Consider the following 26,714-nt stretch of genomic DNA (forward strand, 5'->3'; position numbering starts at 1 on the left):
TTTTGAAATGCAATAGGAATTAAAATGTGATACAGAGCAGCAACTTTCATCACTGCTAACCCACTCAAATTAGCTAAGAGCCTTTGTTCTTCTCATGATTCACATCTGAGGGCTTAACTTTGCTTCTCTCTTACTGTTCACAGCACTTTGTCAATGGTAAACATCACAGAGCAAGAAATACAGGATGTAGTGCACAGTATTTATTTGTTCAAAGGGGCATAGCCCTTTGGCAAGAGCTGAAAAATCTAGGCAATGTGAGAAGGATTAAGACAGAACAGATGCAAGCAGAGACTCTGGAGAACAGCCTGCACAGAAGCAGGGTTTCTTGTGATTACTTCTGTCTTGTAGCTCTTAATAAGCCACATCACAGCTGACATCTCCACCACCTATCTGCTTCCTTATGTAGATAACCAGAAACAAAAAAGCTGACATGGCAATGATGTTATACGTACACAGGCTACCCAACAACTCTCAGAGCACGAGCAGTGAGGAACAGGCACGTCCCAAATGCTCACCCAGGCTCTGGCACCAATTCTTGGTGTAACCACATATGAAATATCCCGATTAAAAATTGTTCTTAAAAGCACTTCTAAACCCAAGTAAGAGACACAGTGCATCTTTCTCAGAGGTGTTATGATATGAAGAACTTTCATGACAAAAAAAGAGCTGTAAAAGCATTTCACAACTCCTGTTCATGCCTAAGCTCTACTCCCCATCACAGGGCTAACCCCAGAGACTCGCAGCGTTCTCCTACTCCTACAGCACTCGAGCGGCATGACCCCAAGCACCAGTGCGAAGCCCTGGCCAGGCAGAGCAGGGAGGTGCTCAGGCCAGGCAGGAAAGGCATCCTCTCTGCCACCTCCATCTCCTCCATCTCAGGAGGCTGTTGCTAAGCGACCAAGTGCCGCCGATATCAGCAAACCCCTCCGGCTCTGCCCGCCGAGCACCCAACAGGCCAGCGCCGCTCTCTTGCAGCCCTTGATAATCTTCCTTTTGTGTGCAGCCCTTGTCACGGAATTCAGGGAGCTCTGTGATCGTAAAAACTGCAGATAATTAGACAAAATAAAGAATAAATTTCCAAAAGCAGATGAAAAGGCAAAAGGGGAACTTTCACACATCAAACCAGGAGTGCTCACTACAGCAGAAAGAGGTTTAGAACACAAGAGTTCCCAAGGATTTGTTCCCAGGGACGGATATGGATTTCCTAAGGTCCCCATCCTGACCGAGGAAAGTTACATGCCTGAGTCTTTGGGTTTCAGGAGGATCTGTAGAAGCAGCTGGCCAAGAGACCATCACACCTTTTTTTGCAACAATGCCAGAAGCAAATGTCTTCTCAAACCTTATAAACATAGATTGTCACTATAAAAGGGTCTAAGACCTAGAAGTACAAGCTTCTACATCCACCCATCCCACAGAAGGTGGCCACATGGGGAAGGTAGGGTCATGTTAATTAATGCGCTTAATAGCAGGTCATCCCCCATCTCCCTTTCCACACCACATTCTCTCCCTCCACACATTACTCTGTCATTGATACCAGTGAGGTTTGTGGCCTTCACATCCCATTAGGGAAAGAATTCCTTTGGAGGTAACAGAAAAAAAAGAAAGGGGGGGGAGGGGGGGGGAGAGGGAGAAGTAAAAATAAAAGAGGAGGGAAATAAAAATGAAAAAAGAAAGCAAGAAAAAGCATGCTGAGAAGGGGAGGGAAAGTTGTTTCATAGTTTGCAATTAACACCACCAATTGGCTTTTATGAGGCCTTTCTAATTAGCAGTTCTTAAAGAACCACACAAAGGCAATCAGCATTTTGACCTCTTTCATAGAATGAGAAGTGAACGAATAGGAAAAAGCTTGCCCCAGATCAACCATTAGTCTCCGGCAAATCTAAGAGAAGACTCTGCACCTCACAGCTCCTAGATCATACTGTGCTTCAGGAGAACCAGCATTCAAACAAAATCTCCTCCTGACCCTAGGAAGGATTTCACTTTGGTGGCAGAGAGCAGACTTTTCTAGGACACACAGTAATGCAAGCGCAGATATTAGCTACAGAGAGGGCAAGAGGTGGGATTAGTACAGCTTCAACCTTATATCCTTTTGAGTGTCTTAGATAAAAGCAGCTTGAGAACAGTGAGGACAACATGATCAATATATTAAATGAAGCTGTTTGTTACCAGAAGAGTAGAACTGGCAGCTCTTCTTGGCTTCTGAAGGATGACACATAACCTGGCCTTCCTAATGCGCTGCTTTGGATGGCACCCAAATCCAGCACCATCTGGCGAGCATGGGCACATGGATGCAAAGAGGACAGAGGGGCTCTCCTGGCTGACAGATAAAGCGTCAGAGCAGTGCAGCAACATGGACTGGAAATCTCTTCAGAGTTTGCAAAGCCAGCTCAGCACACTGAAAACACCAGGCCAGTTAAGTGACTTCAGGGCTGACAGTTTCTTGTATTCACAAAACAGGGGTAAACATTTGCTTTGTTTGTAGAAACCATTGCCAGTGGTGCAAGAAAAACACAAAACACTTCTCCTTACTCAAGGCAGAGGGTATCACGTTTCCTCCTCTGTCCCAGAACTAATCCCTGCATTCAAAAGCCTGGTTTTTCCACCTCTGTTTTCACATTCACTCTTGCATGACACTCTCCTGGCATCACACAGCAGCTGAAACCAACATGTTATTCCATGGTTTAGGGCTTCTTAAAGCTTGGCCTCAACTACAGAACAGGTCACCTCCCGCCTCCAGCACACATCACAGATTCTTCCAGATTCAGTTTCTAGCATTCAGTGATGACTTGGCAGCAAGGAAATGAGAATACTCAGGTGGCAGCACACATAGCAATCTGTCCCAGAGAATGAGTGGGATGTCTCATATCATAACTAACATCCAACTTTGCATTCAGCATGGTTTTACACAGCTGTTAACTCCACTGAGATAAGGACAGTCACAGTGGTGGAGAAGAGAGAGCAATCATTAACTCAGTTTATGCCAACTCAAAAAACCCCACAGGAATTACTGTGGAATCTGATAAAACAGCTATTACAGTCACAGAAAACACAGACCCATCTATCCACCTTGTCTGCTTGTGAAGGTTAGTGGCCCAAAATCAAGAGACACAAGAGAACACAGACAAGCCCAGTATGATTGCACCGTGGATTCAACAGGAGAGTCCACTCAAGAGCTTCAATACACCAAAAATCCACCTGTGTCAAGGTTGGGGGATTAAAAAGGACTTCAAAACTGTAGCTGTCATTTAAGAGAAAACCTGGAAATCCCAAATCATACTAGTTTGAAGAATTCCATAATTAAATGAGTTCTGAAAGACTTTTGAAGTGCCCCTGACGCTGGGTCTGATTTGGGCCTCAGTGTGATCTCTCCCCCTGCCCCATGACTGCTTTTTCCTTGGAGCACATTAAATATTGCCTCTGGAAGATGAAGGAATTGGAAAGCAGTGTCACAAACACACATTAAAAAAGAAGCAACTGCTCTTCCCTGGATATCCAAAATTTCAAAGCCAAAGACCAGAACACATCCTTTAACAAACATGACCGTGCCAAGTAGGGGTGACACAGGTCCAAAGCAAGGTGGTCGCTTTCAAATCCCAAAGCCCACCAGACCCCCACAATCCTTTCATTTGAAGGCTGAAGACATCTAAGAGATGGGTTTGTGTTTTCCCTCTTTGTTGCTATACTTGACAGCATACTTCTGACTGTTCCTATCTGGCATTACAGTACAAAACACTGCAGATAGCTCTGTGTGGGTTTCAACCCTCAAGATCTTAACCAAATGCAGCAGAAAATCACTTCCTCTGCGCACACACACAAAAAAAGGGGGGGGGGGGGGGGAGCCAGGGGGCATTTGGTGAAGTTTGAAGTGAATGAGAAACTCTGAATAAAAGCAGTCTTTAGGAACTCTGAAGATCAACCCTCCATTTTTCTACCTCATTCTTCTTGAGCATGAACTATCCTCTTACCAGCCCAATGGATCTCACGCTTTTACTTTCCACAATGGTGCCACAAGAGAAACCTTTTGTTCTTGATTTAATGTGAATGTTTCCTGTCTGTGTTGAATGCTAGATGCTCATCAGCTATCAATCCCAATTACATCTATTACACACACAAAATTAACCCTGATTTACTTGTTTTATTTCCTTAGTATTCCAACAATTCAGGTACAAAACCCAGCTGTTCTGGGCACACTGCTGAGCCTGCACCTTGCCATTGTCCCCATGTAAAGGTTTCATCTGGGCAATTTCCACCAGCTTTGCCCTCAACCTTGCACTTGCTACTTCCTCTTATCTAATCTTACTTTATGGTACTTCACAGTATCACAGGCCTGGCATCTAAAGCATCTGAAAGAAAAACAGACTGTAGAAGCACCCAGGGAGATTAGAATTAAGGCACTGTCTTGGCTGGCCAGGGAGGAGGTGTTGGTGCAAGAGCCAGCACTCTGCAGCAGCATGCCACATCCCCACCCCTGCTACCCACCTCAGCTGTGCCTTGACTTGGTGAGAACAATCTCGGGAAAGCCCTCCTCCTTCCTTCCTGGCCAAAGAGGACAGATTCAGACTGGATATTAGGAAGAAATTCTTTACTGTGAGGGTGGTGAGACTCTGGAATAGGTTGCCCAGGGAGATTGCGGATATCCCCTCCCTGGAGATGCTCAAGGCCAGGTTGGATGAGGCCTTGAGCAATCTGATCTAGTGGAAGGAGTCCCTGCTCACGGCAAGGGGCTGGAACTAGATGATTTGCAAGGTTCCTTCCAGTCTAAACCATTCTATGAATCCATGAATTCCACTTTTTGTTTCTGAAGCACCACTAATTCTTAAGGCCTGGCCTGTTCTTTGACATACCTCCTCAGCTGGTTTCCCTATTGACTGGATTACAAACATTTTGAAGGTTTGGAAAGCAAAGTATTTAACATTTTATAGAAACATCTGCCAACAGAGCTGCTAAACACTCTTGTAAGGGAGGCACGAGATGTTTGTTTAGACATGCTGCTGACGTTTCGTGTTGCATTTTGATCCTGAGGCATATGTAGTCCTTCCAAACAATTTAGCATGTACTGTGGAAGCACAACTCTCAGAGAATTGCAGCTGAAAGTAATTGAGATTGAAATTCCAGGACCATCACCAGAAAACCATTATCAAAGCTCCTCCCAAGGCTCCAGACAGAACAAGCACCTAGCAAAAAGCCAGGTACAAGGCTTCTGGAGTACCAGCATCTGAAAGGCACAAAGTTTGGGGCTTGTTGGAGACAATTTCATGACTGGCTCAAGTGCTGCTTGTCATACTGGCAGGTACCAAAGCACTGTGATGTACAGTGGCCTCCTTTGGAGCTGGTCTCCCCACCCACAGCCATGGGATATCACCACAACACCTGTGCAGTAGTAGCCACAAAATCCACACAGAAAACTGACATCTGGGACACTGCAGGGCCAATGCAGGGTCCCGAACTGGGTGCTACTCAACATGCAAGCTGCTCATCACCATGCCAAGCTAGCTGGGTTATCCCTTGAGCTGTGAGAGTCCTGGGATTGAGTGAAGCACAGGTGTGTCCTTAATGCTCAGGATCTGTGATCTCTGCTAGATTTAACTACAGTGGCTGAAAGAGCCATCATCTGCCTCCTCCCTGCCCTTCTGTTGGAATTTACCACCCTGCAAGCACAGCTGATAGAAGAGAGTTTGTACAGCCCACAGCCCCTGCAGTTCATAACCTGATGGATTACTGTAAACTACAAATTGATCACAGTTAAATCATCTTCAGCTGCTGCAGCAAAATCCCACAAGGATAATGAATCTGCATCCCTAGTCTCTCTGCCTTTGTTTCTTATCTGCTAAGAGTAACCCTTCATTACAAAGTTAAAACCATTGAGTTGGGCTACAGAGTTTTCAGCCAGGCTGTGTAAGTACTTAAGGAAAAGAGTGATTTATCCAACATCCAATGAAGGAAAAAAACCCCACAGCATCACCAGCACTGCAGCAATCAGAAGAAAAAGGGAGAGTTCCAAACTCTATGCTTTTGACATCTGATCCCTAAAAAGAAAGGATAAGACTTTCAACAACAGATTATGAATCTGTATACACAGAAAGGATTAAGGCAGCTTGTTGGTTACAGAGATGAAGGATATTAAAAAAATTAAAAGGAGAACTGTGAATTAAAGCTAACCACACAAAAATTAAGGGCTTTATTAAAGGCTGTGGACTTCAAACAAGTAAGCAAAGCACTTGTGTGTAGCAGAGGAAGGGGAAATTTACACCAGCTGAATTTACTCAGCAGTGTGGATTTCACTCTGCCTCTAAAGAATACTCTTGCAGAGGTAGCTGATTTACCTTGTTTCAGTCTAGAAAACAGTGGGGAAAGGAGTTCATTGTGTTAAGACCCCTGTAACCTACTCACAAGGAAAAAAAAACATGGATCTTTGCCTGTAAAGCTTGATCCTGCACAGTAATGCATCTGACACATCCTGTCTCTTTTCCTGATACAAGTTCGAAGTTATTTGTGTAAATAACCACACCGGTTATTCCCATCTGGTTTCCATTGGGAAGCATTTTAACTGTGAAGAAAATAAAGATAGAAAGTGGTACACTGTGGAAAAAAAGTGCATTTTCTGCAAGTACTTTCAACAAGAACCACACCAGAAGTTTTCTTTCACTTGAGCCTACTTTAATAATGCTGAGCATCTGCACGTATTTGGGTAGACCAAACAACTCCAATTAAAAAAGAAATGATACTGCTACATCTCTGTACTTATAATTACTCTGCAATAAGTAAGACTGTTTTATTATTATTATTATTATTCTTTTGGATCCAGAGGTTTTTAATTCCTGATAAAGGTCAAATCATCTTATTCAGAAGAGATGATGGAAGCATCACCAGAGTTTGACTGAAAAAGATCACCAAATCCAAAGGCTCTCATATTCTTTAAATAAACTCACAAGCCTTTGCTCAAGTGTTAAGGATATTTAAGGACATTGGAGCAAAACATATATACTTATTTCTAGGCACTTATCAGTCACTACTTGTATTAAATGGCTAAAAGCCTAAATAAGAAGCTCCTAACACTGCAACTTTTTTGCAAGTTCCTTCTATCAAAACGTATTAAACGTTCCTGATGGCACAGGGACTTCTGATTTCACAGAATCACAGAAATATTCAGGTTGGAAAAGACCTTCAGGATCACCAAATCCAGAAGATAAGTGAATAGAATAGACCAGGTTGGAAGAGACCTTCAAGATCATCGCGTCCAACCTATCAGCTAATCCAACACCACCTAATCAACTAAACCATGCAACCAAGCACCCTATCAAGTGTCCTCCTGAACACCTCCAATGATGGGGACTCCACCACCTCCCCAGGCAGCCCATTCTAATGGGCAATCACTCTCTCTGTGTAGAACTTCCTCCTAACCTCCAGCCTAAACCTCCCCTGGTGCAGCCTGAGACTTTGTCCTCTTGTTCTAGTGTGGGTTGCCTGGGAGAAGAGAACAACCTCTGCCTGTCTACAACCTCCCTTAAGGTAGTTGTAGAGAGCATTAAGGTCACTCCTGAGTCTCCTCTTCTCCAGGCTAAGCAACCCCAGCTCCCTCAGCCTCTCCTCATAGAGCTTGTGTTCCAAACCCCTCACCAGCTTTGTTGCTCTTCTCTGGACATGTTCCAGAAAGTCAACATCCTTCCTAAACTGAGGAGCCCAGAACTGGACACAGTACTCAAGGTGTGGCCTAACCAGTGCAGTGTACAGGAGGAGGAAGGAAAAGATGTTAATTTTTAGGAGGGAGGGAGAGGGGGAGAGAGGCAATATGGACAAAAGAACAATACATATAGCTTCAGATCTGAATCTCTTTATCACAGACTAAATGGATTAGCTAATAAATTAGCACAAACTCAGAGATTCATAGTGATAACTGAACAGCAAAGAAAAATGCAAAGGAAAATCCAGGTAGGGCAGTTCCTAGAGATCACCAACACACATCTGAAGTGAACCTCTGGCTAACAGAGATTCGCAATACCTAAAAGCAGCACACACAAATGATCAGTTGGTTAGTCAGTCAAATTAACAGGTTAAACATTAAATGTGGCTAATCATCTGAAGAGCTTCAGACCACTTTGATTTCAGTGCAAAGCAGAGTCAACCAGATATAAAACTGCAGCTTGAAGTTGCCAACAAGCAACCTCCTAAATGCACTTTTCTTTTTCATTCCCTGGCATCGAGTCAATACTACAAGGTTAATTTAGCAACTGACAAAAAGTCAGGGACATCCCCCAAACAGCTCTATCCTCACCTTCTTGGCAGCAGGGGTAGTTGAACCACAGAATTTCCAACAAATTGCTCAGTCAGTCCAACAGCCTTCCCTGCTTGCCCCTCAGAACAGATCATTTGGAATCTTTTCCTAATATTGAAATACAGAATTTGAGACTTCCTGCAGAGTCCACAGAGTTATTCACAGCCTTCAGCTAAGGTAAAAATGGGTAAGTCACTGTAAGGGAAGTGCTGTGAAAATGAGAATAGAGATATTAGGAAAGAAAGAGTAAAGGAAATAGCTGAGTGGTTTGAAAATTTATCTAAGAAAGATGTCTTTCTTTTGAGGATAGTGGAAGAATTTTCATGCATACTGAAGAAACCAGATCTGGGCTTTCCAGCAAGTTTGCCCACAAAGAAATTGAGCTGTTGAGCAGCCAGAAACAAAGCCTCTTTGCAGGTGCACTGTGGTGGCCACTGAACAGAGACTGAGAGCCCTCCACATCACCTTCGCAATGTGAGGAAGTAGCATCCTTGATGGCTCAAGCTCTCAAATGTTTCTTGTTTCAAAAACTCCTTCTGGCATGAATTGTTTTAAGCATGATTCAAATACCTTCCTCTGGGAACACTCCCAAGAATTTAAAACCGAAAAGCCTCAAGCAGGCTCCCAGATAACACCTCATTTTACAGAGTAAGCCTAAGTGCAAGCTACCTGCCAACACATTTTCAGGAGTTACGGGCATCGGACATCTGAGTGGTGCTTATTGCTGCTGGGGCAGTCCACCTGCAGGACAGACAATTCAATGTCTGGCTCAGACTGACAGAGAACGAGAAACATCCCTTAGGGCTAGAACAGAGGTTTTCTCATGTGGCAGAACTCATGAGCTGAAGAACAGAAATACAGCACTACCTATAAAAAGCAAGATGCTACAAACCCCATTCCAGACTTGCAAAGGATGAGAGACTGCTCTCTTCTAGAGCAGATTATAAACACATCTTCTACCAACAGTTTGTACTTTTCTTTTTTCTTAAGAAAAATATTAATAACTTCTGCCAAATGTAGTGTTTAGAAAGATGAGTTGTGCAAAATTAGTCACAGCTTCATCCAGACAGACAGACACATTTCCACATGCAGTCTTACTGTAACACATTCTCTAATTCAGCCTTTGCTCAAGGAAGGGTTCAGATAAGCCATACATTTGTGATGGGGACAGAAACCCACCAAGAATTACTCCCAAATCAAACTAATTGCATCTTCAGGCTTGGGCCAAGATGTGAATCAAGGTCTCTGGAGGCAAAAAGACTACAACATTATAAATCATTACTGTCTGCCTATTTGCCTGCCTTGCATAATTTTTACAGTCATTTGAAATCCACATATGTGTAACACTGAAGGAATCAGTGGGGTATTTCAGATTGTAATTCAAGAGACAATAGTAAATGGTTGCATGGAAGGTCTGTGAATTGAAGCTTTTGTACTGTTTGCATTTATCAGTGAATTTGTTATAAAACAGGAAAACTGAAATTAATTCATAACCATTTAATCACAGCAGCCCTGATTCACCTCTGAGGCACAAAACACAAAGGCATGCCATAATTCTGTATTTCCAGGACTTAAACACTTTGAAATCCCCTGATAAAAGTTAACACCCTTTTATTTCACCAACTAAACTAGTAATGTCACTAAGAAAAAAAGCTCACAGGTGTAGTTTCACATCTACACATGTTGTGGTTATGGGAGTGAGGACACTCACCCCTATCAGCAAGTCTTTTTTATTTTGTGGGTTAATAACTACCCAGCAGCTGCTGTGGGTAACAAATTCCAATAATTTAACTACTTCCTGTACAAACAGAATAGAACAGAATTAACCAGGTTGGAAGAGACCTTTGAGATCATGAAGTACAATGTATCATCCAACACTATCTAATCAACTAAACCATGGCACCAAGCACCTCATCCAGTCTCTTCCTAAACAAATCCAGTGACGGCGACTCCACCACCTCCTCGGCCAGCACATTACAATGGCCAATCACTCTTTCTATGAAGAACTTCCTCCCAACATCCAGCCTAAACCTCCCCTGGTGCAGCTTGAGACTGTGTCCTCTTGTTCTGGTGCTGGTTGCCTGGGAGAAGAGACCAGCCCCCACCTGGCTACAACCTCCCTTCAGGTAGTTCTAGACAGCAATAAGGTCTCCCCTGAGCGTCCTCTTCTCCAGGCTAAGCAACCCCAGCTCCAAACCCCTCCCCAGCTTTGTTGCCCTTCTCTGGACACCTTCCAGCAACTCAACATCCTTCCTAAACTGAGGGGCCCAGAACTGGACACAGTACTCGAGGTGTGACCTAACCAGTGCTGAGTACAGGGGCAGAATGACCTCCCTGCTCCTGCTGGCCACACTGTTCCTGATCCCGGCCAGGATGCCATTGGCCTTCTTGGCCACCTGGGCACACTGCTGGCTCATACCTTTCTTTGGGATTTCTGATGGGAAAACTGAGTCAGGCACGATCAGATTACACAAGAAGTAAGCAGCCAAGTCAAACCCAGAACGACAGTTTCCAGTGATCCCACCTTTAAGCTTCAAGAACCACTGCCTTAGGCTAGAAGTTCACCATCAGCAACAAAAAAAGCTCAGCAACTGCTCTGCCAGAACAAAGCCACTTCAGTAAGAAAAGCATTTAAAACACTGCTGAGGGATCCAAGAAAAGGCCTCAGCCACGGATGGAATGGCTACTGCCTAGGGAAGATGGCACAAGGAGATGTGCTTCTTGAAGAGAGGTGAGAAGTGGGGGGGGGGGGGGAAAATACATTGGCAAAGGCCAACATCCTCTCTGTGATCTGAGTGTTTGCCAAGCTGTCAGTAGTGAGGCTGCTGCTGTCACTTCCCCCCTCCTTCAGTCCCTGCCATCAGACACTGATAGCAGGCCTGTGACAGGGCTGGCGAGGCGGGAGTCAGAGATGACAAATCCCAGGGAAGGCATGTCAACACAATCAACTGGCCTGAAGACAGACAGCTGGTGTGCAAATTCCACCACAGACAGTATCGCTTCTGAAACCAGTCCAAGGCGTTTTTAGCAATCGTGAGCTCTCAACAACAGCCCTGGCTGCTAAAAATAGCCTGCTGAAGTCTTGCTCCAGCATTAATAACAGCGCTGGCTAAATTTGAGTCATGACCCACTTGGTGACATGGAAGCAAAGCAAGCACAAGCCTCATAAAGAAGTAAGAGATTAGTGTGCTTAGAGCCCTAGCAATGTTAATGTACCTTATATTGGAATGTTTTCTCGACAACATTAATTCAGTTGCTAATATATTCCCCTGAAATGCTGGATAAGAAGGCAGGCAGGATCCTCTACAGCTAGGCAGAAAGTGAAGGCTCCGATAATTCTTCAGCACAAACACACAGCAGCGCAGTTCAACACAAATCCTCCTCACTCTGAACAAAAGGCTCCAATGAATCAAAGGTGCTAAGAGTCCCCATCTCTCCCGTTTCAAAAATTCCTACTAAGCATGCATCATCTTACAAGATATGACTACAATATCGTGGGGAAAAAATGGCAAAGCTGCTTCCCCAGTGGTTTTGAACCTTGAAAAGTAGCAGCAGCATGCCAGGGAAGAAGAGATCCCCTTCCTTCTGGTGTACAGCTAACCACAAAAATGCATTTTCCCCAGTGAGAGCTGTAGCAGCACCTGCAAGCTGTAACTGTTCAAGGCTTCTGAGAACACAAAAAAATAGCAAGGGCAAGAAGCAGTCTTAAAATTCACAGATCCTGGCAGCAGCATTGACTCTTCAAATGCAGCTAAGGGCAGAATTCATCCACAACCTGTTTGAACAGGCAAGGCTAGTGCCTCACAGCTCCTCATTGCAGGTACAAGACCACAACACAGGCCACCAGCCTTGTCTGAATTAATCCCAGACTGAAAACAGAGCCTCTTAAAAAGGTTCTGTTCAGAGATATCCAGAAGCAAAGGAGTCATCACAATCCGTGATAAACTGCCACAGTTGTTAATTATTCAGCCTGGTAAAATTTTGCAGCTTATCTCTAGTCTAAATGTATCAATGTTAGAGCCTTCCAGCCACTGGATCTCATTATGGTTTTGACTGCCAGACAGAAGAGCTCTCTATTATCACATTTCTCTTCCCTACACAGGCTGTTAGAAGTTGTAATCATGTCACCCCTTACCCTCCTACCATAAACCAGACAAAGCTCCTGGAGCTCTGCCCTGCCAGACACATTTTCTGATTCTTTAACAGTTCTCACAACAATTTTTCTGAAGTCTCTCCAATTTTTTACACATCCTTCTTGAACTGCAAGCACCAGAATGGGACACAGTATTTGGATTACTTGTGCCAGTGCCAAATATTGGCTAGAGAACCGCCTTAGATCTACTCAGCTCAGTGCTTCTCTGTCTAAACAATCTTGGGCACAGCCAGGCTGTGAAAACTCAAGTTCAGATGGTTATCTGTCTTGACACCCTAGCCTCTTTCAGGATAGCCATTTCCCAGGAGACAGCTATCCCCTCCATCTCATTTTGTTTCTACAGTACAGCATTTTATTGCATCAGAACATACTGTTCATGAAGCAATCCCAGTCACTCAGGTCCTGTTCCTTATCTTGCACTCCACCTAATCTGCATGTTATCTGGAGACTTGATGAGTAATGGTTTTATCCCCCCCCCCTCCAGGGCACTGATTAGAAGTTAAATAGTGCTATCCTAAGGACATACTACAGATATACCTTCTGCAAGCTGCTGGGGGGTTTTTTGTTTGTTTGGGGTTTTTTGTTTGTTTAATCTCTCCTAGTTTGAAACCTCCCAGTTAAGACAGTTTCAAATCCAGCTCTCATACTGCTTCTATTACATATCAGCATTAACAAAAGAATAGGGCTGAGACAAAACCACTCAACGTCAAAATAGAGTGAATCATATACCTGGAGCTTTCAACAATCTCAGAGGAAAAAAACAGCCACCAACTAGCATGCAGATAGCTTAAAGCTTATTTCAAGCATCCAAGGGTCACATCTTGCTGCCTGCTTTGCCACTGCCCCACCAGAGAGCAGAGCTTGCAGGTTTGGTAGTTACTGCTGGAGGTGGTGACAAATCCACCACATTGGCATGCCTGGGGAGCACCAGCAGCACATCCAGCAGCGGAAGGGAAGCGTCCTGCTCCCAGAAGAAACTCCTCAGGGTTATGTGGGGTGGCTTTCTCCAGATGAAGTAAACCAGGGTTGTGCCTTTCAAGCACAGAGCAGCTGGTTCTCTTAACTCTTCTCAGTGGGATCCCCTAATCCTAATGTGATAGAATTAGCTTATCTGTAAGGCAGGGAGATTTCAATGCAAGAAGAACAATGCTCTCCAAATGAGTAGTAAGACAGCAAAGTTACAAGACCGTGCAAGACATGCCCCATTGCTTACACGTCGAGCAGCCCTAGCATGAGCTCAGCCAGCTTTGCCATGCAGCTACAAGCCTCACCCCACCCACAGCATGCAGCCCTGCTTGTAGAAAGCAAGGTGTTTGAAGAGAATGTTTGTTGATCTGCAACATGACAAGTTATTTCTGGGGTTATTCCAGAGTTTCCTCTGTATCCTGAACAATTGTACACTACTGAGGACCTGCTGCTCTGATAGAGAAGGGGCAGGAGGTCATCCTGACAAGAAGGTGAGGTGCAGTGATGAAATGCATCCCACTTTCTCCATCTCCACAAAATAATGGATCAGGAAATAAGCCACTTGCCACCATCTAGACCTCACCCTCCCCATTCTGTGCTTAAATGACATTTTTCCATATCAAAATATCCTAACTACCAACTCTTTCTGCTGATCCATCACCTCTTAGAGAGGCTACAAGCACAGCCAACATCATGCTTTCACAAGCCTTGCTGGGGAGAAGTCCCTGATGAACAAGCACACACGAGCAAAGGGATGCAAGAAGTGGTCTGAACAGCACAATATCCAAACATACATAATTGAATCCTACAACTCAGAATTCATCCTGGTGACAGCAGCACCTGCCACCACACTGCTCTTCCTCTCAGCAGCACTGTCACACCTCCACAATGAAAACTTCTACCATGTGTCTCTTTGATTGCTGCTAGTTCTCAATCAGAGCAAGTTTTACACTTTTAAGAGGCGCTCCTGATGGCATAAAATTACATGTAGCTTAACCTGAAAAGTCACTTCAGTCTTGAGCATCTCCAAAGCTAGGGTCTGGAAACCACGTCCTTTAAATGCTACTCAGGTGTCCGAACAGCCAGAACAAGGAAAGAAGTGTACTTTTGCTGCCTCTGTGTACTATAAAGAAAGATGCCTCTTCTCCACGCTAGTGAGGTGTTCTTAGAAGGATTTCTGGTCTCCTAAGAAGTCTCACTTGTACAGAAAGACAGCTCTGAGACGACTCGGGGGGAGGCATGTACTTCTTTGTCTCAGTGGGGTTCTTGTCTGTCCTTATAACGAATGATGACCCAGTCTGGATGTTTATGGTTAACAACCCAATTCTACAACAAGTTTATACCACAACACAAAAACCAAACTGACAGAGAATCCAGGTGGAGAAGCGTGCCTTTGAAATACTGTAGCACCCAGGTAACATAAATGGACCACTGAGACCAATGAACACAAAAGCAACTTCAACTATGAAAGTGAGGTTGTGACCAACTTGTCTGTGTCTGTGCTGAGATTCTGCACCAAGGCTGGAAATAAAATTAAATCTAAGCAGAAAGAAGACCTAAAATTACCTGCAGGTGTCTCTAATTCCCCCACAACTACAGAAATTACATCCCTGCTTAGATTCCCCTTCCCACTTTCCAAAGCTTTATAAAGATAGCCCTGGATAAACTTCCCAGGGGCAACAATCTGGAACTTCTCATGAGAACAGCATGATAAAGCTATAATGACAAATTCATGCAGGGGTGCAGGAAATCAATACAAAATGGCAGTTTCATGGGCAACATTGCATATTACACAGTAGCAAAAGCCTGAACAGCTCCTTATCTCCAACACTGAGTACATCCTGAGGTCGAAGGAGGGTGTTCCTTCACTTTGTACTTGGCAGGAATAGCCTGGAGCAAGCCAGAGAGCAGGCAGTGCAGAGACCGGGGAGCTTTACTGCAGCATCCATCCAGGAGAAGCTGACAGATCTCTCATGTCAGTCCCACACAACTCTGCAAGGAGTTTGTCTGCTCACTGGAGATTTTTCTTCCTTACGTTTTCTCCACCACTCCTGTCAGAACACCAAGGAAAGTACTTGGCAAATTTGGCTGTGTCATTTTTCAGTGGCTTTTGTGTCACTGGAACTGACAAGCCTCTTACCCTGAAGGGAACAGCCAGGAGGACTTCTGGAAGCAAGTCTATGAAACAGGCCAGGCAAAGCTCCTTATTTTCCTTTTGGCTCCAGTAATAGCTCCAAAAATGCTACAATTCCATGTCTGCCCCATGTAAAGCTTTTGTTTAAACACTCCTGCAATGATGATTTGACTCATCCCTGCAAAATGAGGTTTTGAATATATTCATAGTATGATTTATCACAGAATTATATAAATTAGCTTTCTTGATGCTTGCCAACGTTTTTAGCCACGTCAATGGAAAGCCTTTATCTTGTCTAACAAAAGTTGGCAGGTTAAATCCAACCTAGACACTCGAGACAGAGAAAGTGATTGCTGCCAGTCAAGAAGCCAAAGCATCAAATCACTGGAAGCAGGCAAAGTCTCATAATCACTGACTACTTCAAGGCAAGCAATAAATGTGTCTCACTTCCCCACAGCCTTTATCGCCCAGTATCTCCCTGAAACTCGGCTGAAATTTGGACTGGTGTCACCACCTCACTCCCAGAGAATTCTCCTTTCACCTCCACCAGCAACAGACCTTCTTCTCCCCACAATGCCTTTTCTTGGTTTGCTTAAAACAAATAAATACACTTTAGAAATAAGACAAAATTCCAGGTCAAGGAGCCCTCTCACCTTGCACTACTTACTCTAGTACTATCTGCACAATAAATTGCACTGTGCAGGGAGGGTGACACCTTCTATACAAACCACAGGGAAAATCCACAAATAGAAAACTTACTGTGGAAAGAAGCAAGTGCAAAGAAGATCAAAAGCTGATCAGCCAAGCACCATGACCTTTTCAAGCTTTAGAGCTGGAATGGTCATAACTATCTAGCTAATGAGGGCTTTCATGTAATCTGTGCTTCTAATTCCTTCAAACTGATCAAAAATACTGACTAACAAAACAATCTCTGAATGTCAAAAGTGCCAACATCTCCCAGAATTTTGTATTTGCTGTGCTTATCCAAACCCCAGGCGCTCTTACAACCATCCGTTCCCCCCGCTCATAAATATTTATCTAGCTGGAGCCAAGTGCACAAATGAACCTTCCATCCCGCTTGTGGCTCTTCTCCCTTTAATCCTTAATCCCTTTGCACTATCTTTCGTGTTTCTAACCTGCAGAGGACTCTGACTGTTTACATTTAATTCTTCTTATGCATGCCCTGGAGCACAAATGGCTTGTCAGGTTACAGATAAAGCAAACACGTACTGCCACCAGTAGGGTAACCAGGCCTTTTAATAGCAGAACACCTGCGGTCGAGGCAGGCTGGGTAATGGAAGAACGAATGAGCACCTCCCCACTCAGCAAGTACAGAGACTTTTCTAGGACGAACCTCTGGCCTGCTACTCACACTCACTAATTCTGAAAGTGGTTTCCTTCCTCTTTTTCATCAAATGCAGCAACTCCAGGGACAGCACAGCCAGAGAGGAACCAGACAGATGATGTCTCAATTGCACTTGAAGAACCATGCAAGCAGGGCAGAGAAAGGAAAGCTATCATGTCTGTGCCACAGAGGTCAGCAATGAGACTTGAAGCCATTGAGAGATAAGGACCTGGACAGTGTTTTATCAGTACAGGCAGAAAGGTCAAGTCAGGAGGAGCACTTGGAAAAAAGACACATTAGTATTTTGGCTTGGAGAGGGTCAGTGGAACAAAAAGACAAGGGTTTGTCAGAGTCAGGAGCTTTGGGTCCTGAACAAGTGCTTTCCATTCTCCTCCATTTCCAACCACAAAGTTTTCCACTGTTATTGGAGCTACACTTAAACTACTCTTCAATTTTAGACCAAAAGCATAAATGAACCCCCAACAGTTTCCTTCAGTAATAAACAGCTCTCATTACTGCTGAGGACTTCACCACTGGTCGCCTTCTTCACTCCCTGCAAAGCCCGCCCTTCACTTCAGGCACTGCACTAGCTGTGAAGGCTGCCAGCTAGAAGTGCTGTTGCTGTCTGCAAATACGACAGACCACTGCCCAAGGCTGTGGGTGGAATGACACTGCCAAAAAAGGGGGGGGGGGGGGGGGGGAGGGGGGGGAAGAAAGAAAAAAAAGCAGCTGCCAAGGCCCTGCCCACACTCACTCCTGGAGCTTAGAAAGCATGGAAAATTCTTTTAATTAGTGTTTCTTTCTGTTGTTCCTTCCAATCAACTTGTTACTACTGTTCCTCCAGAACAGAAGATTTTAAGGTTTTGGAAAGTGTACCTAAGCATGCAAGTGCATCATCTGGCAGATTAGGCATTTAACTGCAAGGATAACGTTACATAAATCACTGTGATGAGCCTGTTCAAGCACAATGTTTCCACCCTGCTTCTATCCTGAAATGTCAGATTGCTGAAAAACTTACTTGATTTTGACATAATTTGGAAAGCATTTATCCTTATTTCTTTCAAAAAACCTCCCTTAAATCACACCACACACACACACCACCCCCCTAGCTCTCGGCCACAGAGCACAAGAAGAAGAAAAACAAGCAGGGGGGGTAGGGGAAAGGAAGTGATGACCAAAAGAAAATAAGTGCAACCTCTCGAGCTGCAGGAGCTCCTGGACAACAGAGCTGTATTTGCACACAATGTCCTCCCCAGTCAGTCTGAGAGCTCTCAGACAGAGATTCGTAGTAAATGTACACTCTTGATTCTTTGATACCATTAACATTGTTTGTCTCAGCATCAGTAAAAACAGGCTTTTGCCTGCTAGCAACATTTTTGGCTGTGCACACTACTGTTTACTTGAATGAAAGGCTGAAGAGCTAAGCGAAGATTTTTTTTCCCCCTGTTGCAAACGATTTCAAATACTGTGGAAGTGCCTCCCTTTGTGAGCAGCCCTTGCTACCTGACACAAAGCATAACCCTTCAACAAACAACGACACAAATGACACAAAACCCCAGAAAACAAACTCGATGCAAATATTTTCTTCCAACATTTCTCAAACACTTCCAAAGCACCCAACTGCCACTGAACACCTACCCAGGCAAGTCTTTTTGAAGCCTGATGAAAATGCATCGACATGCATGCATCCACTATTGTGTATTTACATGGCTTCTTGGAAACCTTAGCTTAGCATAAAGAAATACTTGAAAATGCCTCATTTCGGCACAAATGCTTCCTACTGTTTCAGCCATTACAGGAAGATTAAGCTGTGATCCACCTGCTAGCAGCTAGGAACAGAGAGGTGATGCCCACAACTGGTAAGGCAAAGGCTCCGGGGAACTTTGCAGTCTGGCAAATATATGCTACAGCAGAAGGGGGTCTGTTCTTCTGATTGCTGGAACAAATCCACTCTAAACTGCACAGAGGAATCTGTGCTCCCCAGATTCGAGAGAAGACCTACATTTATTACAGCTATGTTTTAACCTACTCTTGAATTAGTATTTCTGTTCACTTGATAGCTGCTTCTTGTTTAAAGGTGCAGATTCAGCTCGAGAAATCAGGGTGAGAAACAGCTATGGAAAGTCACTGTGAGCTTCATTAATAGATCCACTCCTCTGCAATACTGTAACACAGTGTCCATGGTGGAGCAATTTATCACCACTGGGGAAAAAGAGCAACAAAGCCTTGCTGCAGCATCTGCAAAGGAGTGGGTGTGCAAGGCTGGCCAGTCTGTGACTTCTGGGCAGCAGCAGAACTCCAGCAGCACCCGATGCAGGTTGAATCAATCCATCAGCAGGCAGAAGCAGCAGGTTTCTTTACAGAAGCAGGACCTGAATGGAGTGAGATTCTGAAAGCTGATAATCTGGGCAAGAAAAATACCCCCAGAGCACTGGGATGTTAGAAACAGCCTTTTTTCTTCTTCAATGCAAGATTTAAAGTTACCTATAATACAACCCAAAATAAGAGACTATCCAAGCCTTATATTAAGCCTTGACTTCACACAACTAAGCAGCTGCTAAATCTTCTAATATTTCCTAATGGGGTAAATACAAAGCACTAACTACTCTGTCCCTCATGCCTCAGCTCACTGACTTGGGAGTCTGCCAGCTTTAAGCCTCCTCTCTCTCAGTCACAGTAGAAGTTTGGGGGGTTCCACCTTCTTTGTGGAGATAGAGGTACTTTTAAAAACACATCTCCATTAACCCCAAGGAGCATACTCTCACCAACCCTCCTCATTAGGCTGAAACAATCTGAGCACCTCAGTCACAAATTCCCAGGACAAAGCATCTGTTGCTTTAACTACTCCCCTAACGTGCTTATTACAACTTCCAAAAGCTGAGAACACAAAGGTCCCGGGACACTGTCTGCCCGCTGGAGCAGGCAGTCTTTATGGGTTTAAACACCGTGTTCTCCACTTCTGCCTCCAGCAGCTGCTTTCATTTAGAGGCAGGTCACATTCACACGGACTAGAAAGCATCACAGACAAGTACAAATTGCTAACATGGGAATTCAGGTCCTTGAAACTCATGCACTGCAGCCAATGGGCAGCCTATCATTTCTCCATTGAATTTTTAAACAACAACGATAAAAAGTAATAATGTGTCTTTTCTCTTTCTAGCACAGGTCCCTAACGTCCAGGATAACTTCACCATTGATTTCTTAATAGTTTTTAAATAGTATTTTTCTAACAGGTTGACAAATCTATTATAAAGTCACCACAAAATAGAACAGTTCAGTGGGCTGAGGACACATGAATTTTCTTGTCAATCCACCAGCCACACTTCATAAATGCTTGCAACACTCCAGGAGTTGGGAAAGGAAATTAGGGGAAGAGCATCGGTTGAAACTGGTTTCCAACGGCAGATCAGAGAGCACACAGGCAACAGCAGAGAAACATATGTTTGAACCCAAGCCAAAAACCTGGCTTCCTTAAGAAGTGTAGGATGACAAGCCTCTTGTAGTGGTAATAGTAGGTTGAAAAGCAGGGGGTGGGGGATGGTGGAAAAATTCCCTCTGCCCAGGCAGAAGGCAAATTCTGTAACATCTACCTAACAGTATCTAACTCAGAACAGCTGGGGTTTGAAGAAAGCTGTCAAAATGACCCATTAAAGACAGTCAAAAGCTTGACACTTCATGCTTTCATGGAACTCTCTTTTCACTCAACCTTGCTTCATGAGAAATTTGAGGAAATGGTAAATACCTTGGTGTCAAAAACCTAAAGCACTTAGCAGGACAGATCATACGCCACTCAGTTGAGAGCTGATCAAGGTCTATGCTTTTGCTATCTTACATTAGTATTTCCATGGAACTGGGCATATGAAAATAGATGGTGACCATAAGTTAATTACAGTGTTTATGCCAAAAATCAAGAGAGCAGAACAGTGCCTTTTAGTCTGGGTTTTCACTAAGCTCATCTACTTCCAACATAAAAGACTCCAAGGGAACAGCATTGCTCTTATCAGACTGCAGGACTCATGGTCTGCTCTGTCCAAGGCTCACAGTGGACTAATAGCCCCATTGCAGAGCTGAAAGATCTTGCTATGATTGCAGTTCCCCTCTTGCCACCAGCAGAAGTTCTGGGAGCACCTGAACACTGGAAAACTGCACACACAGAAAGAGAATGGGAAAAAAAAATATCCCAGGCAAAACCAACCAACCACCAAAAAACCCCACTAAACAAAAGCAAAGCCACAAACCCCCAGGAAAAAAGACCCAAGTGCAAGTTCCAGTGTTTCAGACGGCAGCAACTGCAATTCCCCATATATGGATGGCCAAGAAACTTCGGCTGAGGCCACATCAAGTTTGTAGACATAGTATAAGCCACTGCTTTGCTTATTTTCTGTGGCATCTCCTCCTCCTTGAAATAGATTGTGCTGATGAACAGTTTTGTGCCATTCAGTGAAAACTCTAGAAATTGGCTTGCATAGCTGCTTCTGTAGCAGCAATACCATATTTGTGGAGCACAAGCATGCAGAAAGAAATCTGTCCACTTGACTTCAGGAGGTACAAGTGGCTCATTCTTCAGGACATGCTTGCTTTCTCTGCTTGAGCATCCATGGTCTGAACTGCCTTGTCTCAGATGGTTGAATGCAATCCATTCCCTTTTTGCACATCAGAGAGTTGATTTTAGGAGGATTGCAAGGGGTGTACAGAGGCTGCTGTCCAAGGCTTCCAAGAGATTTCCTTTTGTACCTGCATGTAGCTCAGAAACCTCAGCTCCACTAACACATGTAAAAAGAAATGCATTCTATATTCCCATTAGCCACTCACCATCTTTGGTACCATTCCTGCATACACCTAATACTTGAAGGGACTTCAGAGCAAAAATAGTCATAGTTCTTGCAAGAAAAATTAAGTGCATTACACCCACCATTCCAGTCCTGAATTCAGCTGCAGCTGTCATGGATTAGCACCCTCAAAAAAAGCCAACACTGAAAGCCCAGAACAAGCAGCTACTCAGGTGGGAGGCAGTGTCCCAAGGAGAACACACTGCTCCGTCTGTGCAAACGATGACTTCGCAAGGGAAAGAGCTGCCTTGCAAGCTGCTGGGAGTCTGCTTCCCTGCCTGTACACTTCTACTTCATAAGCTTGACCCACCTCAAATACGAAGATCTGCTTTGTTAAATATGAACAAGGTAGCCCCGATGGTTATCTACATTTCAAGCCTGCCCCAGAAGCAGACGAATTCTCCGGAGAGACTGTTTTCATGTTAGCACTCATGGGAAGTAAAGAAGCAAACAGAGGGAAATGCAGAATTTGTGTTATTTCTAGACAGCAAAGCTTTCTGCAAAGTGTCACCAGTGCTGCTGGCTCTTTAAAAAGAAGAAAAGCCAGAACGCCTTAACACGGTTCTTGGTCCGAGTGAAAACACACACACACAAAATGAGCTCAGAACTAAGCTGGGCATTGGTATTCCTCCATCCCAAAGGTGACCAGAGTGAAGCCTGAAAATTCAATCTTCATAAAGTAGCATTTTCCAAACCTGCCAATTTTCACTTCTTCAAGTGACAGCAGCTCTGACAAAGAAAATGCTATTCTGCTCTCCTTGTAAGCAGAGCTACTGCCAGGAATTTGGAGAAACCTCCTTTCTTAAATGAAAAGGGTTTAGGTTCCTCACTGTTTGTCTGGAACCTGAGGGAAACAAAATCAGAGAGTGGTTCGGGTTGGAAGGGACCTCCAAAGGTCATGTAGTCCAACACCCCTGCAGTCAGCAGGGACATTCTCCACTAGATCAGGTTGCTTAGAACCTTGCCTGGTCTGACCCTGACAATCTCCAGGAATGGGGCCTCAACTATCTCCCTAGGAAATCTGTTCCAGTGTTCTACCACCCTCATGGTGCAGAACTTGCTCCTAACACCCAATCTAAGTCTAGTCTTCTCTAATTTCAAATCATTGCCTCTCATCTTATCGCTGATGGCCTTTGGAAACAATCCCTCTCCAGGCTTCTTGTAGCCCCCCTTCAGGTACTGGAAGGCTGCTATTAGGTGTCCCTGGAGCCTTCTCCAGGCTGAACAACTGCAGTTCCCTCAGCCTGTCCTGGAATCTGAGGTGCTCCGACACCCTGATCATTTTTGTGGCTTTCTTCTGAACCTGCTCCATCAGTCCATATCCTTCCTGTGTTGAGGGTTCCAGAGGTGGATGAAGAACTCCAGGTGTGGAGTAACACAGACAACACAGGTGAGGAGTAAGAACACCTCTTTTTACTGAAAGGGTTGTTTTGTTTCTCCTCACATCGGGGAAATAGCTCTAGGTGAAAAATAGGTACAGACTGATTCTGAGAGTGTCCACCTGCCCACAACCAGCACCAGGCAAGCGACTTTGCTTCTCCTATCTGGGTCGTGGTTTTCCTCTTTAAACGCAGCAACTTTTCATCTGAATTTCAGGTTGCAAAGCTAATGTGCATGCTCAGCTGCTGAATAATCCATGGGTTTAAGTGTCCCTAAATACACAGCAAAAAGATGGATTACCCATTAGGATAAAAAAATATACACAAGCCCCTAAATACATATGTACACTGTAATACACACTTTAAATAGTCTCCGTGTGTGAATTTAAATGATAATATGCATGCTAAAAAGTTTCAAAAGACTTCTTTACAAAGGAGCCATTACCACTGTGTAAATAATACATCATTTAAAATAGATTCCCTGAACTCCCATGAAAGGTTCTTTTCTTGGTCAACAGAAAAAAAAAGAAGAAAAGAACACATACATAAAATACAAATGGTATTGTGGGTTCAGCTGAAATTCATAACAGAGTGCACATGGGAGGGGAGGGGATTAATTAGTTCCCAACACAGCCTAGTTGGTATTCCTTTATCTTGCAAAAAAAATGAAGGCCCCAATGAATTAAAGTAATGATTTAGTCTTTGCAAACTGGGACCTCTTGCCAATTTTCCAGGGGACACCTTATAGATTTCTGTGTACATCCACTGCTCTGAAGCACACACAGGCCTGCTGTTCTTATTCAACTCTCAAGGACCTTTCATAATTATCCACAGACTCTAAACCAAAAAAGCTAAATTGTTCCTTCCAGATGTCAAGGCAGAACTGCATGGAAGAACCAGAATCCCCATGGCTGCCTGGTAAGAACACAAACCAGTGCTTTGGAGGAAGCAAGCTTTGATCAGAAAAGCTTGGGAAGGTGTGATGGTTTTAGGAGGATGAAACAGCTATGCAAAGCAGGAGTCTAAAACATGAATGATCAGGGTTTACAACTTTTTTAACTCCAGTCTCCACTAAAGTCTGTTTGACATACACAGCTCTGGCAAGTCTGTTTGGTCTAATGTATTAGAATTTGCTAGTAAAACTTGCATTGCTGAGCACTAAGTAACAAGGTACTTTATGGTGACTCTGCAATAAACAAAACCCAATTTGCACATGGATCTCGCAGAGTTTGCACCACTAAATAACTACTTACTGCCACCTAATCCACAGCAAAGACCCAAGGGAATCAGGCACCTCCTATCTCTCTCAGGAATAGTCACATGCCTCATCTGTAGGTACTGCCCCAAAAACCCCAGATCCAAGTTATTTCTTGCCATATTTCATTGCTGAAAAGCACACAGCTACCCACCCCTAGCACACTTCTGCTCGAAGGCTTACCCTTGTTTGTTAATGCCTACACACACATCGAGCACAATGACATGCCATCAAGTACCAATGTGACAAAATCATAGCCCTGCACCAGTCCATGCAGGAAAGGGAATATTCACTTTCATCCACCCTGCAGAGAGCAGCTGAAATAATTTCAGTCACAAGGGGTGACTGATATGGGAGCACAGTTACAGATAAGCAGCTCTGCTGCCAAGGGAATGGGACTATGCACCCTTTTGTTGGTTTATATCATAACACATGCCAAGCCCTTCTCTCCTGACCTGAGCTTTCCACACAGCCTGGTCCTTCCCTCTTCTTCCAAAAGAAGTTAAAAAAGAAAGAGGAAAAAGGAAGAAAAGGAGAGGGGGGGCGACACGAAGAAAGAAAAAAAAGAAATCCAGCTTTTCACTTTCAGAGAGAGCAGATGGATGAAAACAGCAGCCTGGGGGAAAGAAATAGACAGAGGTGTTTGAACACGATCCTCCCCAGCTCAGCTCTCAGCAGAGGAACTTCTGCAGGGTTCAAACTTCCAGGACCTGCCCCAGGATCCCGACACAACCCCAACCAGAAGCGGCATGTGATTTTCCAAGTCAAGATGTCACTTGCCTGGACACGTGCCTGTGCCAGCTGTTCCCACTGAAAGCTTAAGCCTGCAACTGTTTTGCTTCATTTTCCTGGCTGCTCTAAAGTTAGGGGTTTTTATTCTGCCTTTCCAGAAGTGATTTAAAGGAGAACAGCAATACAAGCACACAAGAGCTAGTGTATCTTCCTCTAAGTGAAACTAAAGGGTGAAGGCAAATGCTTTAACTCTAAGCGATCCCTATCGCAACATGCACTCTCCTATTTTTAAGCTAAAACCAAGTCTTCCTTACACAGAGTAGCTCCAGCTTATGCCCTGAGCCCTCTACTTGCTGTCAACAGCTTACTCTTTCCCACTCACCAGAAGTTACACCCATTTCCCATCACTTTAGGGTGGAAACAGGGGAGCCTCATCCAAGCCAGGGACGCCATCAATTGCCAAGTACTCCCTGAAGGCCTCCAACACCAGAGAGCTGGGTGGGGAGACAGCAACACCCAGCCCACTAATAAAGGTCCTATTTAATGGCTGACCAATGATGCCTCATCACATGCTGCACAGGTGAGTCTGTTTAATCTAAACCACTTCTTAATATAATTTGGCCTACTATTTAGCAATATGGGTTTTTTTTTAAGTTGACCTAGCTTCCATCCTCAGCCAGAGGAAGCTTTGTGTTCTCAAAGGCAGGGTTAAAACAACCAAAACAAAACACAAAGCAAAAGCAGAAAACACACCCAAAGAGCCAGTGCGTTTGGAGCATGGCAACAGGAAAAACTGATGCTTAGTATCTGCTCTGCAAATGATTTTCCACAAGACATTTCTCCCCACCCCTCCCCAAAGACTCCCATTCAGCTGGCTGCTGTTTGGGTTATTGGAGAAGCCAGGAGCCCTGTTCAAGGACCCGGTCCCCACCATGCTCTCTGCCACATGGCCAGGATGACGCAGCTGTCTGGGCTTCTGCAGCCAGCCCTTTGACACAAGGGACAGAGCTGTGCAACTTAGAAAAATACTGTATGCATAAAAAGCACACATCTACATCCCTGAGCAAACTCTTTAAAGAATATATTCGCCCACGCAGAGCTGCTGAGAGGCAGGCAAGAAAGTGATTTTAAGAGCTCTTTAAGCTGGAATGTAGATGTAGCAAAGGTGAGCTGGGGTTTTAGATTCAATAAGCTGTTGCTCCACTTTTGGCTCTTGACAGTTTGGCCTGAAACAATCCCAGGCAATTCTTCTAAGCCGAGCCTGATTACTTTATGACATCTTGCTTCAAACTGATTAAGGCTGAGGAAACTCAGAGCTTCACTTAGGGCTCATTCCAGGGAGGAACAGTCAGCTTTTGAAGGCCGTATTTTTCTGGGCTCTGTTTTAGATGTCTTTGCCAAGTTCCTTATTAGCGCACGTTGAGGGTGGGGAGGGGAAACATCCTCACTGTCTTTGGTGTTTCTGCTGGTGTTTTGGGAACAAGCTGCTTACCTGGCCTAGGCTGAAAGGCTAAAACTGCTGAATGAAGACAGCCAAAGGCCTCTGCAACACAGAAGATAAATTTTGCACTTTCTGTCAGCGCCAGTAATAGCTTGGAAAAAGTGAAACCATTCTTAGGAGCGAAAGGGCAAATGCAGAACAAACAATT

The 26,714-nt window shown here is 44.3% G+C and overlaps 1 protein-coding gene across 17 annotated transcripts in view; it reads right to left on the bottom strand.

Annotated features, from left to right (window-relative positions):
• FBRSL1 (fibrosin like 1) overlaps positions 1-26,714 on the bottom strand; it is a 563,615-nt gene that overhangs the window by 422,324 nt on the left and 114,577 nt on the right. The window lies entirely within an intron of this gene.

This window comes from Melanerpes formicivorus, unplaced genomic scaffold (assembly GCF_026170545.1).
Source record: "Melanerpes formicivorus ecotype bairdi unplaced genomic scaffold, bMelFor1.0.p_v2 SCAF_36, whole genome shotgun sequence".
In the NCBI taxonomy this organism is placed as follows: Eukaryota; Metazoa; Chordata; class Aves; order Piciformes; family Picidae; genus Melanerpes; species Melanerpes formicivorus.